Raw genomic sequence first — 19,977 nt, forward strand, 5'->3', positions numbered from 1 at the left:
CAGACCTCAAGAAGGTTGTTAATAAAAACTATATCCAGTTTAATTAAATGTGTTTGCTATTTAACCAAGTTCAAAGAGGTTACAACGAAATGTGTGTTCACTTTCTTTCTTTAGCCTGAGTCCTTACCATTAATAGTACGTTCTCTCATTTAATGAGAGACTGTGCATCAGTAGGACACAAAGCAACCTTGCTGTTTTGGCTGCCTCTGGGGCCATCTCTTCCTGAAATGATAGCATTCCATTTAAAATGTACCAATAGCAGAGGGGCAATGTCGCCACAGATTCTATTTGCAACCCTGGCTGTAGCAGTTTACCATCAACTCACATGACCCCTCCATCCCCCGCTCCACTTCTATCTACTTCCTTACTTCATTTTAGTGTTTTGTTTCCAGTTATGTATTCAATGTTGGGTACCCAGGAGCCAACTGCAGACCTCACGCCCTCCAGTGATAGACCACTCCTAACTGTTTAAAGAACAATAACTCCCTCCCAAATATTTAGTCCCCACCCACTGACTAAATATGACTCACATCCTAACCCTTGACATTCCCGATATTCTCATTGTTGTGATTTCGTGATTGCTGTGCTCCCATGTTCTCTCAAAGCCTGCATGTATCCACGTTTGTGTTACTTTCATGCACTTAAAAATGCTAATAAACATATTTAGAACCAAACACCATACGAAAGAGCACCTAAGATAGGGCGAGCACCGGGATAAAGTTCGGGTTTTTCCCCAACAGGATACCCAATATCATACAACACCATCATCTAATTTCAGTACAGGACAAGGCGCGTACATATTCCAAGATGGCCGACATTTTGTACACAAATTACGGTCTAATTGCAGCATGCTCGGTTTCTTTTCTATGTCTTCTCCGGCTGTTTCACTCCCGTGCCACTGCCATCCCATTTTCGCCCCTTTGCCCCTCCTCTGCCCCGTCACAGAGCTACGCCTGTGCATCGCGGGGCTAGAGGCTGCTGCTGGCAGACAGCTCTGAGCAGGGAGCTCCGGGGGAGCCCAGAGCAGCCATCGGAACTGAAGGAAGGTGAGCGATACAATTCCTTGATCGGAGTATGTTGGTGCCAATGCTGTAATGTAAGTGTCTGCATCTTCAGCACCTTGGAGCGAGGAGGCGGGTCTTCCACTTACTACCAATAATAAAATAAAAACACATAGAGTGAAAGCAGCCAAGGGCTTGCTGTCACAGTACTGCAGACTATTTGCCGTGTTAATATGTATTATTTGTTGGCTGTTCATTTAATCGACCTCGGGGAGATGAACAGCTGAATGGACCCATTAAGGATTTAACCTGTGCTTTCCCTAAATCCGCGTTTGTACACTGGTTAAATTCTGCTCCTTACGAATTTGCTCGCCCTCGCGTGGTGGCATTTGACAGGCGGTTTGGGGTGTTAAAGCAGTTGTCTAACGGGTACTTGGTTTCCGTAATGTTTCATGTTTTTGCACTTCAATACAGGGCCGGCTCTAGGGCGGTGCGACCGGTGCCATTGCACCGGGTGCTGACTTCTGGGGGCGCCATGTTTACAATGATGTTATTGTTTTAAAAGCACCTGCTACCCCGTTCCGTGCGTCCAGGCTAGCAGTTTTCATACAATAGAAATGTTTAGATAACTCCGGTGATTAACGTTCTTCCTGGAGTAGGTTCGGAGTTTTATTTATTGAAAGTTGTGACTCAACCAAAAAGTAGCGCAGTGGGTTAATATACCTGATGCTAAATACGTGTACCGTGTAGATCACAGTGTGCATATGATCTAAAGAGGTCAGTGCTTTTGTTCCTTGCAGTGTATCAGTTAAAATCCTAATCTAGAACAGTGAGCTAATAACTGACATCAAAGAGCTGCATGCAAACTGCAAGGTATAATATTATAATAGCGTTATGCCTCTCCCCCCAGCCTTTCATTATTCTAAACTTGCAAAATAGGCTCATTTCTGTAAAAAAAAAAAACAATTCTTGTTCTTAAATGTAACCCCCAACTATGGTGTTATGTTTTAAATTCTGAGTTTGTGCTTCTCCACACCAAGCACTCTTAAACTATACTGTCTACCGGTATGAATGACCTGTGACTCCTACACCTAGTATTCCTCTGTGTTGTGTAACATTCCTATACACTGAATTACACACGTGTGATTAATTATCTCTGTGTAATGTGTTTGTGTGTGTGATTTAACGTGCTCTGACACCCTATACTGGTATGAGGGGCGCTATAAACCTAAATAAATGCATCTAAGCCAGTGAGTGGTTATGGAGACACGAGAGGCACTGTTAAAGGGTGGTAGTGAAGGAATCCGTAGTGAAGATGGTCGTGGGGGGGGGGCGCCAACAAACATTGTCACACAGGGCGCCACCAGCGCTAAAGCCGGCCCTGCTTCAATATACTGTTTATCATACAAGCAGCGGCTAGATAGCATTTGATACTAAAGCAGACCGCCCCACATGCCTCCGTCCCCAATCGCCTCCGTCCCCAATCCTCAACCAAACCATAATTAGCCTTTAGATGCCATGCTGTTATCTATGTGGAGGTGATCCGATTTTAATCTCCCTCAGAAGGATGAAATGTTTAGTCGGTATGCTGGGAGTCTAACGTTTGACAGACCGGTTACTCAGGGTTAACCTCACTGAACAGTTGTATTACTTTTTATTAAACGTTGCAGTCCTTCTACATTGTTGCACTTCTTTGCGTTGTTATGTATGTATTTGCTACACTTACCCAGCTAGGGTGGACCCACATTTTATTGTCATCAGTAAATCTAAGAAGCCGGCCTTTCTCCGTTTTATATTGCTAACTAAAACAATGATTACCAAGTGTACATAAGTACGACATAGGTTGTCTCTTATCAAGTGACCTTCATTTTCTCGATCTCAGAGAAATCGGAAAAATGTGCAAAGCGCCGTTTGGAAGGCACTCGTCTGTAATGCAACTGGTTCTCATGTTGAGCGCTCTGATACCTTCGGGTCAAGTTCGCCCTATTTAAAACTGCAAAAAAAAGTTGAGATATTTTCAGTGATGAAAAGGTAGGTGGAAAGGGTTCTATAACATCATAGTCCTCTTAAAAATATGCTACTGCTTCCGGTATATTTTTGTGCAGTTTGCTTCTTGTGCACATGTGTATCCTTAATGGCAATCTATAATGTAAACTTATGCGGAGCATCATTGCCTTGGTCCCTTTTTGCCAAGAAATACTGCATTTTCCATATATCTTTGTTGACTACAACATAAATGAAAAAATGTGCTTCGTGTTCTTTGAAAGCAAAAGACACACAATTGATGGACGGAATGCTGAACAAATCAAAACATTCACCCCCAGTCAAGAGATCTGGGTTAAATCCATCATTCTTTTGCTCACCATGTCACCCCAGTTTAGACCTGGCCATATGCAAATCAGTCTTGACCCTGTGCCTCATGGGAACAGTCCAGCCCGAACTGCCAAGCCAGGTCTCAGGCCCAGATCTCTGTACTGGGGTGAATGTATGACATAGTTCTGCATTCTGTCCATCAACTGTTGTTTTTGCATTTGTCACCCCGAGTGGTAAGGGTATGCCCAGACGTGGGTCCCGTGCTCTCCATGCCACTGGAATCAAGCTATCCTGGCTGAAAAGGGGTGAAACCCCGAAACCGGTCCTGGGATGCTTGTTTCCAGTCCAGGGAGGACCTGGCTTGGCAGGTCGGACTGGACTGTTCCCATGAGGCACAGGGTCAAGACTGATTTGCATATGGCCAGGTCTAAACTGGGGTGACATGGTGAGCAAAAGAATGATGGATTTAGGCCCAGATCTCTGTACTGGGGTGAATTTATGAAATTGTTCTGCATTCTGTACATCAACTGTTGTTTTTGCAAGTGTTCTTTGAAAGGCACTCGCCTGTAACAAGCCATTTCTGCTTGTTGAAATATTCTGATAGCCGGTTTGGCCAAGGGTGGCGCTGTTCTGGTGGTAATGTTCGATCTGTCTTTACCGTTTGATAATGTGGACAACCCAATCGATACTATATCGATTGAGGAAGGTGACTAAAGCATCCAAACAGATAGTCAATTGGTGGTTCTTGTTTATAAAGGACAGGTTAGCTCTTCATGGATACCAACCTGTGGGATGCTACTTAGTTCTCCATTGTCATCTGTTTGGTAGTTAGGGAAAATTTAGGTGGATACCTTATCGCAGGGGTGTCGAGTGTAGGACAGAAAGCCACATATGCAAATCTTTCTGGTTACCCACTGAATATTTAAACTATTTTATTTAGATTAAATATATATACATTTGTCATGTCTAAATCTAGAAAATATGTTGCATCGCAGGGGTGTTGAGTGTAGGACAGAAAGCACATCTGCAAATCTTTCTGGTTACCCACTGAATATTTATTTAAACTAGTCTTATTTAGATTAAATGTATTTACATTTGTTGTGTCTAAATCTAGAAAACCTGTTGCAGGGAAGCCTTTCTGGAGCTAAGTTAGCAACCCCTGCCTTATTGGGTCAGTACTATGAAGCATGACTCTTATAGCCGCCAAATAGCCTGCTCTGAATGAACTGAACTGCATTGATTATGGGCCCCCAAAAGAGACCTAACTAGCTTCCCCTACGATTTCCCTTTGTGGAAAAATACATTTGGGGTAACACAGTATTCTAGGCTGTTGTTGGGACATCAAATTAACACTTTGACTAAAAATCGCATCGTTCAGACTAACCATTTTTATTGGAGAAAGAGGGAGCCACGTTAATTAAAGCCGTGTTTGGCTCCAGATTGTGTTATTGCAACACATTTTATCTTGGTCTCATTAAAAAGCTGTGGATACTCTTGTCAAAATACTGTTGCAGAATTGTGATTGAGTCCAAGATGCTTTAATGCTGTATCCATTCGTAAAAAGTTAGACATCGCTGCTAATTGGCTAAAAGTAACTAGTCGTCGTTAAATATATTTCCTGTAATGCCTAGATACCGTCAGCGTTTGTCTATTTTAAGAAAAATATTCTCTAGATTTTGCAGCAGACCGATTAGAGTTTACTAAATACAGAAAATCCTAGCATCTGGGACCGGCCTTTACCTCAGTCACGTGTACACAAAACCAAGTTGATTGCGCCAGATAATTTGTTTGTTGTTTTTTGAGGGACCATCACTGGGATTAGTTAAGATTACGTAACCGTGTTTCCTGGATGAAACCCTGTTAGGATGTCAATTGAAAGTACATGCACGAAAGGCAGTAAAATCTAAAAATAGTTTGTTGCAGTTTATTTGCTAATATGGGTCAATACTTAGTCAGTTGGTCAAGGCCTCTTCTGCAAGCATGATCATGATCACCACAGGAATTTGGGTACACCTCTTTGTTTCATGTATTATTAATGATAAAAGTTTGTTTTTGTGGTCTCTCATAATGATTGTGTGCCATTTACTAATCCTTGTAAATGACGGGTAGTGAAGAGAAAAGTTTGGAATCTTGTCAGTGAAAGGTGTTGTGTAAGGCCCAGGTAAAATTTCCAGTACGTGGGTGTTATCTGGTATAATTTCAGTAATTTCACGTTACACTTGTTACATGAAATTCCCGAAATGACTCTCTTCCCAAAATACTTTTGTTACACCATGCCGCATAATTACGCGACATTCACGGCAAAACCAACGCAAAAGAACAAATGTGAAGAATCACAACACGAAGGGTTGCAGTTTGCAGTGCTTGCCTTTTTTTGGCTGCAAGTACTCATTCTGTGCTAAAATACAGCATTTGAATTCTGTTTTTGCATTTTGCGAAATTTAACTGAAATGTCACATAATTACAAGGATTCGCAACCCACAAATACACAATTATATGCGACCAGGAAGGAGCGGGGCTTGCAAGCGGGTGAGCTGCATGTTTTGTACGACTGTTTTGTTTGTGTTAAACAGCTGAAAGCCATGGCCACATTTCTTGCTGTCGGTCAACGCCAGAAAATATAAGCTGCAGCAGTTAACAGAATCTTTTTGTATAGTGAGGTTTCGGGTGAAGTCTGTGTTTAGATGTTTATATCAGTGATGCATGAATTAACTGCTAAAAGGGATGTACCACAGTATACATTTTACTGCACCATGGAGTGAGTATATAGCGGCGATTAGTGTGGGATGTAGTGGCTTGTTAGGTTCTGCGTAGTAGGTACTGACTGTATACAAAACTAAAAGTCTGTGTCAAAAATTAAGACAGCAGGCGGGTAGCAGTAGGTACCCGGCCATATGTGATATTTTGTCTTGAAATAAATTGTGTCATCCTGGAGCGTAAACTTTGAGCTCATTAGCTGAAATTGAGATATTCCTAGCCTGGGTGTCAGAAAGACTGAATTTTATTAAAGACTCTGAGCTGAGTATTATGCTATCTTTTCTTGCTGGTTATTCACAACAGCCAAGCAAGAGGAAAAAACTACATCACCCATTAAAAGAAATACAAACAGTGACATCATAATAGCACAACCAATGGGACGTTGGGTAACTCGATAATTTTATCACAAGACCGAAGGCTCCTATTATGCTTGTTCAAAGCATTGCAATAGCAGAATCCCATACATGGGTAATTATTGGGTTATTTGATGTCCCATTGGTTGTGCTATTATGTCATTGTTTGTAGTACTTACCAGGTTTCCTGGGTAATATCGTTTTTTTCTCTTGCCTGGTTGCTTTGAATAAATAGCAATAAAAGATAGCATAATATGAGACTCCAGTCCTGTAATAAAATCCACATCTTCTTCTGATTCTTGCCTTGATTTAAATTATTTTAGCAGCATTTTTTTTAACAGGACTGTTATGCTTTCTATTGCCAATGTTAAGTGTGGAGAGGGGCCATGATTCATAAGAGGCGAAGCCTCTAGTGTGGTGCCCCTCTCCTCCCTCAGCAATGGTAATATCATATTATACTCCACAAATCTGAATATGGTTTATGCCACAGCAATTTCTTCATCTGTATTTATTTTTAAAAGGGTATTTACCCTAAACCACGACGTGTTACATTTGTGCTGGCCAGAAAAAACGCATCTAAGAGACCTCTGATTATTAGGAGACTTGTTTTTCCATGTGAAGTCATTGTAATATGCAGTCTGTGATACAGTAAACAATGTTCTCTCTTTTAATTTTGCTGTACAATAGTAAAAAATTAGAATTTGACCTTTACATTATAGTAATAAATGTGTGTCTGTGTTTTACCCCCAAAATAACGTATTCAACACCGTAGTTTACTCGGGCATTGACCCTTAAACAAAAACAGCAGCAGAGTTCATCACCTGTATACAGCAATTAAGTAATTAAAATAGCACAATACATAAATAAAATATTTTTGGGCCACATTTATTTTCTATTCTAGGGCATAAATATTTTTATGCCATGCCATGGAAAGTAAATGTGTCCCAATTACATATGTTTTTTCGTCACAAGTATACTCTTGTCGTTTTAGAGGCGTTCTATTTATAAGCCTCTTTTATTTTGGATATGAACTTGTACATTGTCCTTTTTTTGATTATCTGAGCAGTACTAATGACTGCATGGTTATTTGCCAACCCATTTCTCAAGAATATTTTTTATGCCTTCCGAGTATTTCAGTACCTACCAGCTTAAGGAGTGTACATAGGTTAGTCTTGAGATAGCCCTTCCATTCTCATGTTTGCACAGGCTCTGTGATAGCTTTGCACTGGGAGGAACACACACACACACATTCTTTCTTGTTCTTCTCCCTACGCTTATTGCTTGTTCCATATAGGGACAGACTGTCTTTATCTGATCGCTTAGTAAGTCTTTGCTGAAGTATACAACAAAGTGAAGGGATGAAATGCTTGAATTAAACTCTGCCATTGGTAATTACTCGGGCCGCATTCCAGTCTGTTGTTAATTTGGACCCAGCCATATTTAAATCCATCTTAATCTTGCTTCAATAGGAACTGTAAAGTCCAAACTAGGTCCCCCTGAACTAGAACACAAGCAACCCAAGACCTTTTTCGCCCTGATTGGGGCTATTCAGTTGGGTGTAGCTTGGTTCCAGTGGCAGAGTGAGCAAGGGACCCACGTCTCGACATACCCTCCGTACTTAAGGTGTAGGTAGCACTGAAGTACACAAAAAGTGATGGGTGGGAATGCTGGAGTTTATCTCAGCCACTGGTAATTGCTTGCGGCTGTGTCCAAGTCCATTGTTATTTTGTCCACCATGCCACCTCAGTTTTGACCCAGCCATATGCAAATCAACAATGACCCTGCTCCAATAGGAAGGGAAACGGCCTTTAGAACACGGGCATTAAAACACAATGGTAGATAGTCATAGTTAAGTGTGCTGTTCCATAGGAAAAGCGTTTTTTTTGTGATGCTAATAACTTTGTTACTGTTTGACCAATCTCCACAAAACATTTAAAAAAAAGGTGCTACTTTTTGACTAGTTTGTGCATGGAAAGTTTCGAGGTGATTCGTCAAGAGGGGGGCAGAGAAAAATGGGGGTCCCAAAAGGCTAAATCTGCATTCATTTTCAATAGACTTCTTTAAGATGGGCTACAGCAACAACGGCTGAATTTAATTACACCACATTTGGCTGGAAGATACATTATGGTCCGCAGATTGTTCCTTTTGCGGTTTGGTGTAAATCTGTTTAGCGGTTTCTGGAAAATTAACGTTGAAAAATAATTGTATATCGGGACTGTTGGGTCTGCAGTTTAAAAACTGAGCTTTCTAAATGGCCCAGGAAGCCTAATTTCCCTTGGGCTATCTTGCTCCTGTAGGAGTCAGGCTCTAGCAGGAGCGATCACTCTGATTGGCTTCCAGCAACATGAGCAAAATGTGGCTATCAGTCATTACAGGACTTGGGGACGTAGTCCCCTCTCCTGAATATGTAGAAAAAGAAATGTAAAAAATATGGAAGGGGGTAGGGTAGGGATACCCTGAAACCCTAGGCCCCATAAAGAGAACCCCCCTCCAAAAAGGAGGGATGCTGCGATCCCGCGGGACAACCGTGGGATTAAAAAAACAAAAACAAAGAAATGGTGGCTGGGCGGCGTTTACTGAGTTTTTATGCCCCATTGAGGCCTCACCCAAGGCTGTAGTCGTAAAGTGGACGGGGTTGCGTGGCTCCCTTCTAGACCATCCAGAGGCCAAAATCTGGTTATATGGTGAGGGGGTCCACTTGACCCCTCTACCCGACCTTCCAGAGGCGCTGGGGCCAAAAGCAGTTTATATGGGGGGAGCTACACAGGCCCCTGCCCGAGCCTCCAGAGGCCCCAGGGACTCCATCCGGGACTGAAATTTGACAAAATGGTGAGGAGCGCCGCGTGGGTTATCTCTAGGGCCACATGCCCCTCTCTCTGAGCCATTAATGGCCCCTGGGACCCTATCCCCCGGGGCCGGTTCACAAGCTATGCCGCGGGGAGCTCACCTACGGGTCATAGCAGTTTCCCCTTCACACAGGCACAGAAGGGGAAACGGGGGCGGCTCATGGTGGCCCTGTGCAGGGAGCGTAGGTAGGGGGTCCCGGAAGAGGGGGTCCGGGCAGGGCGGAGCTCAGGACGGTGTTTTAATAAAACGTCCAGAAAAGGCGTTAGATGACCAGTACCTGCGGCTGCTCCTACCCTTCCGAATTCGTCTCATAACGATAACATTTAGGAGGAGGAGGAGGCGGACATTGTGACACACGACGTGAGGGACTGGCACAGACGGCTGCAGGGCCATGACAGGACCTGTGTCCTCTGGATACGCGGGCAGCGATGTAGTAAATAAGGGTTCGTTTTCACCCAGGCACACCAGGAAAACTGCAAAAGAATTTCACGATTAAAGACTCAAATGGGAGGAGCGCCAGGTGGCGCCTGACCGGCATGGCCGCCTTTCGGTAAGGCTCCCGGCGCTGGACCCCACGAGTCCTCCTGGCTCCGTCCTTGACTGCCCTGGCTGGCCTGATCTGGGCGCTGCGGCGTGCGGAGCTGCCCCGCTGTCCCGGGCCCGGACCTGAAGTGCCGTTGTCCTCGCGGGACCTGCCTGGAAGCCACGGAACCGGACTGGCGGTAGACGGCGGCGGCTGCGGAGCTGCGATGCGGGCAGGCTACAAACTGAGCCCGCGGCGCCCACGAGGGGTGTAGGCCCAACCTTGCCGGTGAAGGAGAGACGACGGCCGCGAGGCTGCCGCGGGCCCTGACGGGGACGGAGAAGCGAGGCTCCGGTCTGGTGGCGGCCCGTGGGGGCCCGAGAGCTGTGAGGCTGACCCCCAGAAACAAGATGGTGCGGTGGAGCAGGCGGTGAGTGCGGCTGCGGGGGAAAACATCGCCGGGGCTGCTGTGGGGGCCGGGTGCGGTGGGGAGACCCCCCCCCATCGGGCCGAGTATCGGCGGCCAGGGGCCCGGGCCCCCCCCGTCTGCAGGGCTGGCGCTGGACCCGTCGTACCGAGGCTACCTGGGGGGATCCGGGTGCCGTGAGGTCCTCTTCTGGGTTCGGGCCGCGGACCGGCGGTCGGGGGGGATGTGTGACCTCCTCCCCCTCCCATTGCTCCGAGGTGGACCTTGCTGGGGGTGCAGTACTCGGGACCCCGGAGGGAGAGGTCCGAATTGTAGCGACGCCCCCTTTGGAGTTGGAGGGTGACCGCGCTGGCGAGCAGCTCCCTCAGAGGAGCCAGTTGCGTGCGGACGCACACTCATCGAGGCCATGGCGGCCGGTCGCCTGCGAGAGAGCCGGGGGACGTTGTATAGATCCGGGGCTCTGAACTGAGGTGTGGGACCTCGCCTTGCCCGTGGAGGGCCGCGGGTGCTGCTGTGGCTTAGGGATGTGATCGGCTGTCCTGCTGGGAGGCTCGCCGGGGACTGAACTGTGGGTCTGGGGGTGCCTGGCCTTTTCTCTACGCGGGGTACCCTGACCGTGCCTCCTTCTGCCTCCAATTCGCCTCGTCGACATCCGTAGACGTCCTAAAGGTGCATCCCCTGCCCGTGGACCGGCCTCGCTGACCTCCGCGCCCGGGACGTCCTCACCATGGGTAAAGACAAGACAGCCAGGCAGACGCCCGTGGCCACCCAAACCAGGATGGACCAATTCACGACCTCCGAGAGGGGGTCAGGCCCTACAGGCGCGCCGGCCCCGGCCCCAGCTACGGACCTTGCCGCCATCCTGCAGGCCATAAATTCGTCTTGCGCCTCCCTGGAGGGCATGGTGGGAGAGGTCAAGGTGGATGTTGCTCTTCTCCGACAGGACTTGCGGAACGCTACCGCCCGCATCTCGGAAGCCGAATCCCGAATATCCACCGCGGAGGATGACATCCGCCACCTGCAGGACCAAGTCCGAGAACTGACCACCCACTCCAAAGAATTACACTGCCGGGTAGAAGATGCAGAAAACCGCACCAGGCGCAGCAACCTGCGCCTGGTGGGATTCCCGGAGGGGGTCGAATCGGGCCGTGCGGATGACTTTATGGAGCGCTGGTTCAGATCCTGGATGCCGGTGGACAGCCTGTCTGCCTCGTTCGTGGTGGAGAGGGCCCACCGATCCCAGGCCCCCCGGTGCGCCCCCCCGGCCCTTTATTCTCAGGATCCTAAATTTCCGGGACAGGGATGCCATTCTCCGTGAGGCCCGGCGCACAGACGCCCTCAAATACCAAAGTCACACGATCATGGTCTTCCCGGACTACACTCGAGAAGTCCAGGAACTGTGCCAATCCTACACTGAGGTGAAACATAAGATGCGCTCCCTGGGCCTTCAATACCAGCTCCAGTTCCCGGCCCGCCTTCGGGTCATCTTCCAGCATAAGACACTGTTTTTCGATACGCCACGAGCGGCCTGGTCCCGGTTAACGGAGGAACACTCCCTGCACCGCTCTGGACATGGATCACCTGTGGGCGGACGGGGGGGGGGCGGGGACGACGTCCTCCTCTATCTTTCTGATCCAGCGACCTCGGGGCCCAGGGTCCGCCAGATTCTCCACCGGTTTGGCCAAGCGTCGGGTCTTCATCTGAACCCTAAAAAATCAGTACTGGTCCCGCTACACCCGTCGAGGGAGTGTTTCGACTGGCAATCTGACATTCCCCTCTGGAGGCTCTTCTTTAAATACCTGGGTATCTGGGTCACCCTCCTTCTGGAACTCTGTTGGGCCCTCAACGTGGCTCCTGTAGTCAACAAGACCAGATCGGATATGCTTAGGTGGCAGTCGCTCCCGTTGAACCCGTTGGGGAGGGTCGCCCTCTATAAGATGATGATCCTCCCCAAGTTACAGAATACTCCGTGCCCCTTTCCGTGCCCGTGGTTCCGGGAACTGGATAAGACGGCGACTAAATTTCTCTGGGGCGGCGGCAGGCCCCGGTTGGCCTTAGATCGCCACCGGGTCCCCTCGTACGACGGAGGCCTGAGCATGACTAATCTGTATCTGTATTATTTGGCCACCCAACTGCTGGTGATTCATGACTGGTTCTCGAACGGGTGGGATGATCCGGCCTATAGACTCGAGGTGCACTGTATCGGGTTCTCCGCTATCCAGGACATGCTCTATGGGGCGACGGTTCCCCTGTCGCTCCCAGATGTCGTGCGAGCCCCCTTTCTGGCGTGGCGCGCCGCCTTGCGACATACCCGCTGGTCGGGAACGAAAACGCAGCTCACACCACTTTGGCACGGGACCTGGCTGCGGGAGGTGGCGGGCCTTGAAGGCTTTCGGCAGTGGGATCTTCTAGGGATCTCCTGCCTGGGTGATATATGGCGGGGGAGCCACATGTGTTCCTTCCAGGAGCTTCGGACCCGCTTCTCCTTACAGTCTTCGCAATTTTATAAGTATCTTCAGTTGCGTCGTGCGGTCCAAGCCCAAGCTCCGGTGATGTTGGGATGTCTGGGGAAGGGGGGAATATCCCGCATATATAAATCCCTGATCAATAATACCCCGGTAGACTGGAGTGGACTAAAACAGCGATGGGAGACTTGGGTGGGGCCACTGGACGATGCGGACTGGAGGGATGCCCTTATGGCACCCAGATCGCTTACCACTTCCGCTAGGCCGCGGCTCATCCAGCTTTATTACCTCCACGCCGCTTATCTGACCCCGGACCGCTTATATCGTGCAGGCCTCCGCACGGACGCCTCATGTGCTCGCTGTGGGGTAGACCCGGCAGACTTCTTCCACATGGTATGGTCTTGTTCCCGCCTGGAGAGTTATTGGACCGCGATTGAAACCGAGCTAACTGAAGTCCTGGGATGGGAGGTCCCCCATGACCCTAGAATGGCCCTGCTGGGTATAACGGATGGGCTGGACGGGTCCCGTAACGACAAATACTTTCTAACTACTGCCCTCATGGTAGCCAAAAGAGATATTGCGGATGTGTGGTCGCAGCCGGACCCGCCCAGAGGGGCTACCTGGAGAAGAGGGGTGGACTGGTGTGCCGCTCAGGAGCGGTTGGTGTACGCTGCCCGGGGCTGCCCCAAAAAATTCCGCAAAGTATGGGGGAAATGGCTTGGGGGCCTGTTTTGAGGGGTGGGGGGCGGGGGGCTGGGGAGGAGGGGTGGGTTTTGCAATTGCTTGCCAATGCTTCCATGATTGGTTTTATTGATGCCAAGTTCAGCGAACTGTTGTATGCCATACTTGATTTTGCCTTCTATAAAGAAATAAAAATTTGCTTATCAAAAAAAAAAAAGACTCAAATGGAGAAGAGCCGAATTTTTAATGTTCGGATTTTTATAAAGAAGCTATTTTTTACGTTGGTGCTTTTCATGTGCGCCGTTCTTTTATTCGCCATACGACCCAATGACAGCAAGAGTGACAATCGTGTATATGCAAATGTCCTGTCTTTGAAGCCACACAATGTAAACTTATAGACATGTTAAGCAAATGTGCAGGGTTTGTTGACAATGGTGCTCCGCGCTCGCCTTGATTGCCATTGGTCTTTCACTGCACTGGAATCGACAGCTAATGTTTCCAGACAACTGATCGAAAGGCCTCAATGTGTCCCATTACCTTTCTGATCTGTCTTCAGGCCTGGGGCTGCTGCAGCCCCTGCTGCGCTCCTCGTTCCACTGCCCAAGTAGTAGTCATTTTAAATATGAATGTACTTAAAACATTCTAGAAATGTTGCATGAGTATGCAGTGCACACATGACACATGCAGCATATATATCCAGCTTCTAGGAGGAAATGAACATTAAGAAACCTTGTTTTTACATACTGTTGGGCTATATTCAGGGCTGAGCGTGCCTAACAATCCAGGAACACATCAGCAGCAGGCGCGCAACGGCCATTGTGCTCAAAGGGCTTAACCCCCCAACCTCCTGGAAGCCGGAGGCCGCCAAATCCCTGCCAGGGGCCACCACGAATATGTATTGTATCCGATTCCTCATGGCGGCCCCTGGGGTTTGGCGGCCCTGTGCAGGTGCACAGCTTGCACATGCCTAAGGCCGCCCCTGGGGGAAACCTGTGTTTGCTCTCACTTGGCAGGTGTATTTTCAAAACTCCCGTCAAGCGGGAAGAAACACACAGTCTGATACCAGCGGGAGGGATCTTTGAAAATGTTCCTGTCTACAGGGAGCAGCCCCGACAAGTATATGGTGGGTGCCCTGGGTGGGCATCCACCTTTTAAAAAAAATGCGGGCCCGGGGATCGGGTCCCCAGGGCCAATAGATGCCCCTCTCCCCATTTAGAGGCTCAGGGAGGTTGGGCCATGCAGCCCCCCTCTCCAAATAAACTAAATGATGTGGGCCCAGGGATAAGGGTCTCCGGGGCCAATAATGGCTCAGGAAAGGGGGGCATGCATCCTTTTCCCTATTAACATAGGCCTTGGGGGATGGGGTCCCCAGGGCCTAAAGAGGCTTGCGGGGGGGGGGGGGATCTGCACAATCCCCTTCCCAATATTTTTAGTATTGACCCTTGGGGATGGGGTCCCAAGAGCCTAACAGGGCTTGGGGGGCATGCGCACCCTCCCATTTATTTAAATGAGTGGCCCTGGTGAATTGGCTCCCCAGGGCCTAACCAGGCTGAGCGAGTAGGGCCCTGGGGGATGGGGCCCCCAGGCCTAACAAGGCGGGTGAAGGGGGGCTGTGCGCCCCCTCATTTATTTTTAGTAATGGCTCTGGGGAATGGGTCCCCAGGGCCTAACAAGGCTCTGGAGGGAGGGGCCGTCTGGTCACCCTCCTCTTTAAAATTTTAATGGCTCTGGAGGACGGACGGGGTCCTCAGGGCCATAATAGTTTTGGGAGCCATGCAGTCCCCCTCCCTATTAAAAAAAAAAAAAAGGCCCTGGGGAATGGGGTGCCAACCCAACTTGCGCACGGCCACAGACATAAGCAGTGTGGGGTAGGCTGTCTTTGTGATGGGGTTGGGCGTCTTTGGGATGGGGTTGGGCGCAGGGCCTCACCGCAGAACAGGTCTTGTGACCAACCCCCCTTGGCGTTTGGCTGAAGGCCATGGGCAGCGTGGGTTTGGCTTCATTTGGGAGGTTGGTTGCAGGGCCTGGCCACGGCCACACCGTGTGGCCAACCCCTCTTCTGTGTACGACCGAAGGCCCTATGCAGTCTGGGGTGGCTGCATGTGGGGTGGGGGTCGGCTGCAACCAGAGCCTGCAGCCAACCCTCTGCAGCGTATGGCCGGGAGTTGGATTAACTTATACTTATTACATTTTACTATACATTAAAAAAAAACCACAGATGACATCATCCAATGTGTGTTCTAGTTTACATAGTGGCGGGTAACTACCATATTACATTTCTACCTTTTTTTTTTGTTTAAATTTATTTGTCATTTTCGCTTATTGAACAGCTACATAACCTTCAGGCACATCTTGCATATGCATTACGTTTCCATTCAATGCATCAATGTGTAATCAGAAATACAAAACATGTTAATCAAGAGATACAAAGGGCTGTTCGCAGCAGTTAATGGCTTCCCAGTAGGTACTGGTGTGGCATATGCATCTTATGTTAAGCATGACTCACAAATCACGTATGGTCTCCGCTCGTGGTACCATACAAACCTGAACTGTGGAGGCGGGTATTAACCTAATGAGGACAAAGTAAGATGAAGGAACCATATTACTTATCTACCTAATTTTGTACAGTCTAGGTCCAGGTCCAGCTAATGGGTGTAAGTGTTGACAAAAGGCATGTGCGCCTAATGCATCATAGGTTTATAGAGGTATTGAACATGTTCTAAATGTTTGCATTGAAGAGCAACCTGTGTGCAGGTGACAATTGACAACTTGTGTCCACTACATTCCACACAAGTTTTTAGGCTGTGCAGAAAAAGTTTGCAACAGGGCAAATATTCTACATACAGCATTCTAAATATTGTAAGCAGCCTTGAGTAATTTACCAGAATCGTCTGTTTCTACGTCACATTGCAGACTGTGTGTCCAGGTATTAAGCTTTGTACATGTGCTTGTTTTGCTTCAGAAGATGGGATATCTGTAAAGTTTTCACCACTGTATGAAGGCTGCAGGTAGTATAGTCTTTAGCACCTTCAAACATTGCTTATTTTAAGTGAATAGTGTCTTTTTTGCCTAGTGTTGCATAGAGTGTACACTAAGTAGTAGATACTTTGTAGTACTCTGTAGTGTATTTCTCAAGTGTTTCACTGTGTGTAAACAGTGTGGTACAAGGTTAATTCTCTCCATAGAGTAAACACAGTCTACCAACTTCTCTTCTCATATTAACTTAATTTCTCAATGTAGGTTCGGTGACTGCCAGGGGTTTGATACAGATAAATGCTGTCCATAGTAGGGCATTCGTTTTGGAACAGATGTTCAGTATTTTAAGAACTTGGTTTTCTCTGAACAGTTGTATACAGATTGAACACCATATCCATTGATGGTTTCCCATATATTTCTGGTTGATTGTTAATGTGAACTATGCTACACATGAAGTGTATGGTGTAGGGTCTTGGTGGCACACAACCCATGGTTTCTACACCTAAGGGAGTTAGTTGTTTCTGTCTTGGCATTAATGATGCCTAATATTCTTCTCATCCATGTTGTGCTTCCTTTCAGAACTTTAATGCTTTACTCGTTTATAGAGCAATGTGTGCGAAAGAAGTTTGGATGATGTCATCACTGATGTCATAAATGACATCATAAAACATGTTATGAGTGATGCAATATGTGAGGTCATAAGCAGTGTATGGCGAGGGCACAAGATGTGGTTAGCTCTGCTAACTATAACTGGTGAATTTCTGTGTGTGTGTTTTTTTTTTTTTTTTTAATATTTTTTTTTTTTAGCTCAAATTATTGTTACCACTGACAAATTCACCTAACTATGTTACTTTTACCCTTTTGGGTATTTTCAGTGTCTTTCTAAGTAAAACACAAAAAACTACTTAACTATGTTACTTAAACCTTTGGTATTTTCAGTGTGTGTATGTATGTGTATATATATATATATATATAATATTGGGTATGGTTTTGGGTGGTAAGCATGTCTTTAGGGGTAAGTAGGCATATTGGGTGGTAAGGGTGTTTTATTTAGAGTTTAGGGGTGGGTAAGGGTATTGGGTGGTAAGGGTAATTTAGGCTTTAGAGGATGGTATGGGTATAGGGTGGTAATGGTGTTTTTAGGCTTTGGGGGGATGTGTATTGGGTGGTAAGTGTTTTTTAGGTTTTAGGGGTGGGTAAAGATATTGGGTGGCAATGTTTTTGTTTTAGGGTTTAGGTTTGGGGAAGGGTTTAAGGTGGTAAGGGTGTTTTTAGGGTTCAGGTGAGTAGGAGTATGGCATGGTAAAGGTAATTTAAACAAGCATTTGCAATGCAATAGGTCTCGCATTAATTAAGTTTGAGCCATTGGCATTGCTAAATATTGCAACACCAATTGCAACAAAAGTCTATAAATTGTAGGTCAAAAAAATGTGTATTTATTTTTGTAGCAATGGTGGCATGCTGCGCTTTAGATGAATATGTGTAAAAGTAAAGTGCGCCATATTTAGCAATTGCTACAATAGTTAATTGTGGATGCGTTAACAATTAATGTGTGCACTGATGGCTGGTGGTTTGTGTGCCTGTAGAAATTGTGCACTGATGGCTGGTGGTGTGTGCCTGGTGGAAGCGTGCACTGATGGCTGGTGCTGTGTGTGCCTGGTGAAAGCATGCGCTGACGGCTGGTGGTGTGTGTGTGCCTGGTGAAAGGGTGCACAGACGGCTGGTGGTGTGTGTGTGCCTGGTGAAAGCGTGCACTGATGTCCGGTGGAGTGTGCCTGGTGGAAGCGTGCACTGACGGCTGGTGGTGTTTGTGCCTGTAGAAATTGTGCACTGGTGGTGTGTGTGCCTGGTGATTACTAACTGCCTGGTGAAAGTGTGCACTGACGGTGTGGTTGTGTGTGTGTGTGGTTGTGTGTGTGTGTGGTTGTGGGTGTGGTGTGGTTGTGGGTGTGGTGTGGTTGTGGGTGTGGTGTGGTTGTGGGTGTGGTTGTGGGTGTGTGGTTGTGGTTGTGTGTGTTGTGGCTTTGTGTGTGTGCTTGTTTTTGTATGGTTGTGTGTGTGTGTGGTTGTGTGTGGTTGTGTGTGTGTGTGGTTGTGTCACGGGGCAGCGAAGGGGACAGAAGGAGAAAGGCACAGAATCACGGGGGCAGCGAAGGGGACAGGAGAAAACAAGTGCTGAGTGGCAAATATAGAGCCAGGGACCCTAGTCGAAGTCAGGCCAAGGAGATGCATCACTTCCAACAAATCTGAAAGGAACGATAAAATGTTTGACTCAGACCATTAACGTTTGCTTTTCCACAGCTGGACAACTTAAATACAATCTTTTAAAGTATATGACGTCAGGCACTATAATTGTTAAGTACGTCATATTTAATATACCCCAAAACATTACATATTCCAAGGCATGTGAGGTCATGCACATTCATGTATAGGTCTATCACATTAAATATACCAACATGGAATAAAAGAATTTCACAAAGAATGGCAGATCCTTAACATTAAATAATGTGCGTCTTATATTATATTTACTATAAAAACAATGACCCTGAGTGAGGGACCAATACCACAGTTAATACAAAGAACGTTTGAGCGTAGACCGTTGTACTGTGTTTTATCTCATGGTTCATCTGTAGGCAATAGCCGTAAGACTGTAAGCATGCACCCCACAGCGCTCTGAAGCAACCTCATTGTGCAATGCAGCGCTACAACAAGGACCCCAAATATCCATGGGTCAGACAAACCTAACAGTGAAATCGATCTATTTAAAAACATGAGCACGAGCGGGAATCACGATATTGCACTCATTTCACTTCTTGGTATAAAGAAGGAGCTGCGTGACTCACTGACGCACCACTGCCGAAATAATGTGATATTTATTGCACGGTGCACTCGCACATATACTGTCCAGGTTACCAACCCACCTGCTTGTGGGTGTCTTACAGGCACACTTTACAGCATAGGACTATACATAAGAAACAGCCCTGGCCTGTACACTAATGTGCACACTGCACAGTTCTTTGCTGGAGGTATGTTGGCCAAAAGACTGCTATATGCGTTTTGCTGTAAAGAAACACTGCATATATATTGATTACTGTGATCTTGCTCCCTTTAACAATGAACTGTTTTGGTAAAAAAAAAATGCTAATTGTTGTACAGTGGTCTGATGCCTTTGAGGCGCAGCGCATGCTGTGGAAAACCATAAAAATGTACTTAAAGAAAGAGGCAGCGGGGGAAGGGAGGGTAGCACAGACCCCACCCCTCAAGCAGGGCAATAGTTAACCTGAATGTCAACAAGGCGGTACCAAGAGCCATCACTCAGTATAGGCGCGGGCATTACAAGCCTGCGGAGTGAGACTCTGCTCGGAGCCTTGAAAGGGACGTTTTGAAGCAATAAATAGAAATTAGCCCTGGAGTGGACACATTACACCGACACAGCAAGGCGCAGAGTTAAGTTACACCGATTTTTTTTTTTTTTTTTTTTTTTTTTTTTTATTTTTTAATTATTTTATTTTGTGATTTTTTTTTTTTTTGTGATTTTTTATTTTATTTTTTTTTATATCTTTTAATTAAAACATTTAGACTTTGCATGGGGGAACCGTGGATACAGCAGACATAAAGATAGTGTATTCTCAAA

General features: G+C 46.9%; 1 protein-coding gene across 4 annotated transcripts in view; it reads left to right on the forward strand.

Moving 5' to 3' along the window:
* Positions 1-883: 883 nt before the first annotated feature.
* Positions 884-19,977, forward strand: part of KLHL8 (kelch like family member 8) — a 306,138-nt gene continuing 287,044 nt past the window's right edge. For 2 of the 4 annotated variants that reach the window (XM_085636539.1, XM_085636538.1), the window contains exon 1: positions 885-1,046. The gene's annotated coding sequence lies outside the window, so the exon portion shown is untranslated. Of the gene's footprint in view, positions 1,047-19,977 lie in introns of all 4 variants that reach the window. The other 2 variants (XM_085636536.1, XM_085636537.1) reach the window with 2 other exon arrangements.

Source organism: Triturus cristatus, chromosome 2_1, assembly GCF_964204655.1.
Source record: "Triturus cristatus chromosome 2_1, aTriCri1.1, whole genome shotgun sequence".
Classification (NCBI taxonomy): domain Eukaryota; kingdom Metazoa; phylum Chordata; class Amphibia; order Caudata; family Salamandridae; genus Triturus; species Triturus cristatus.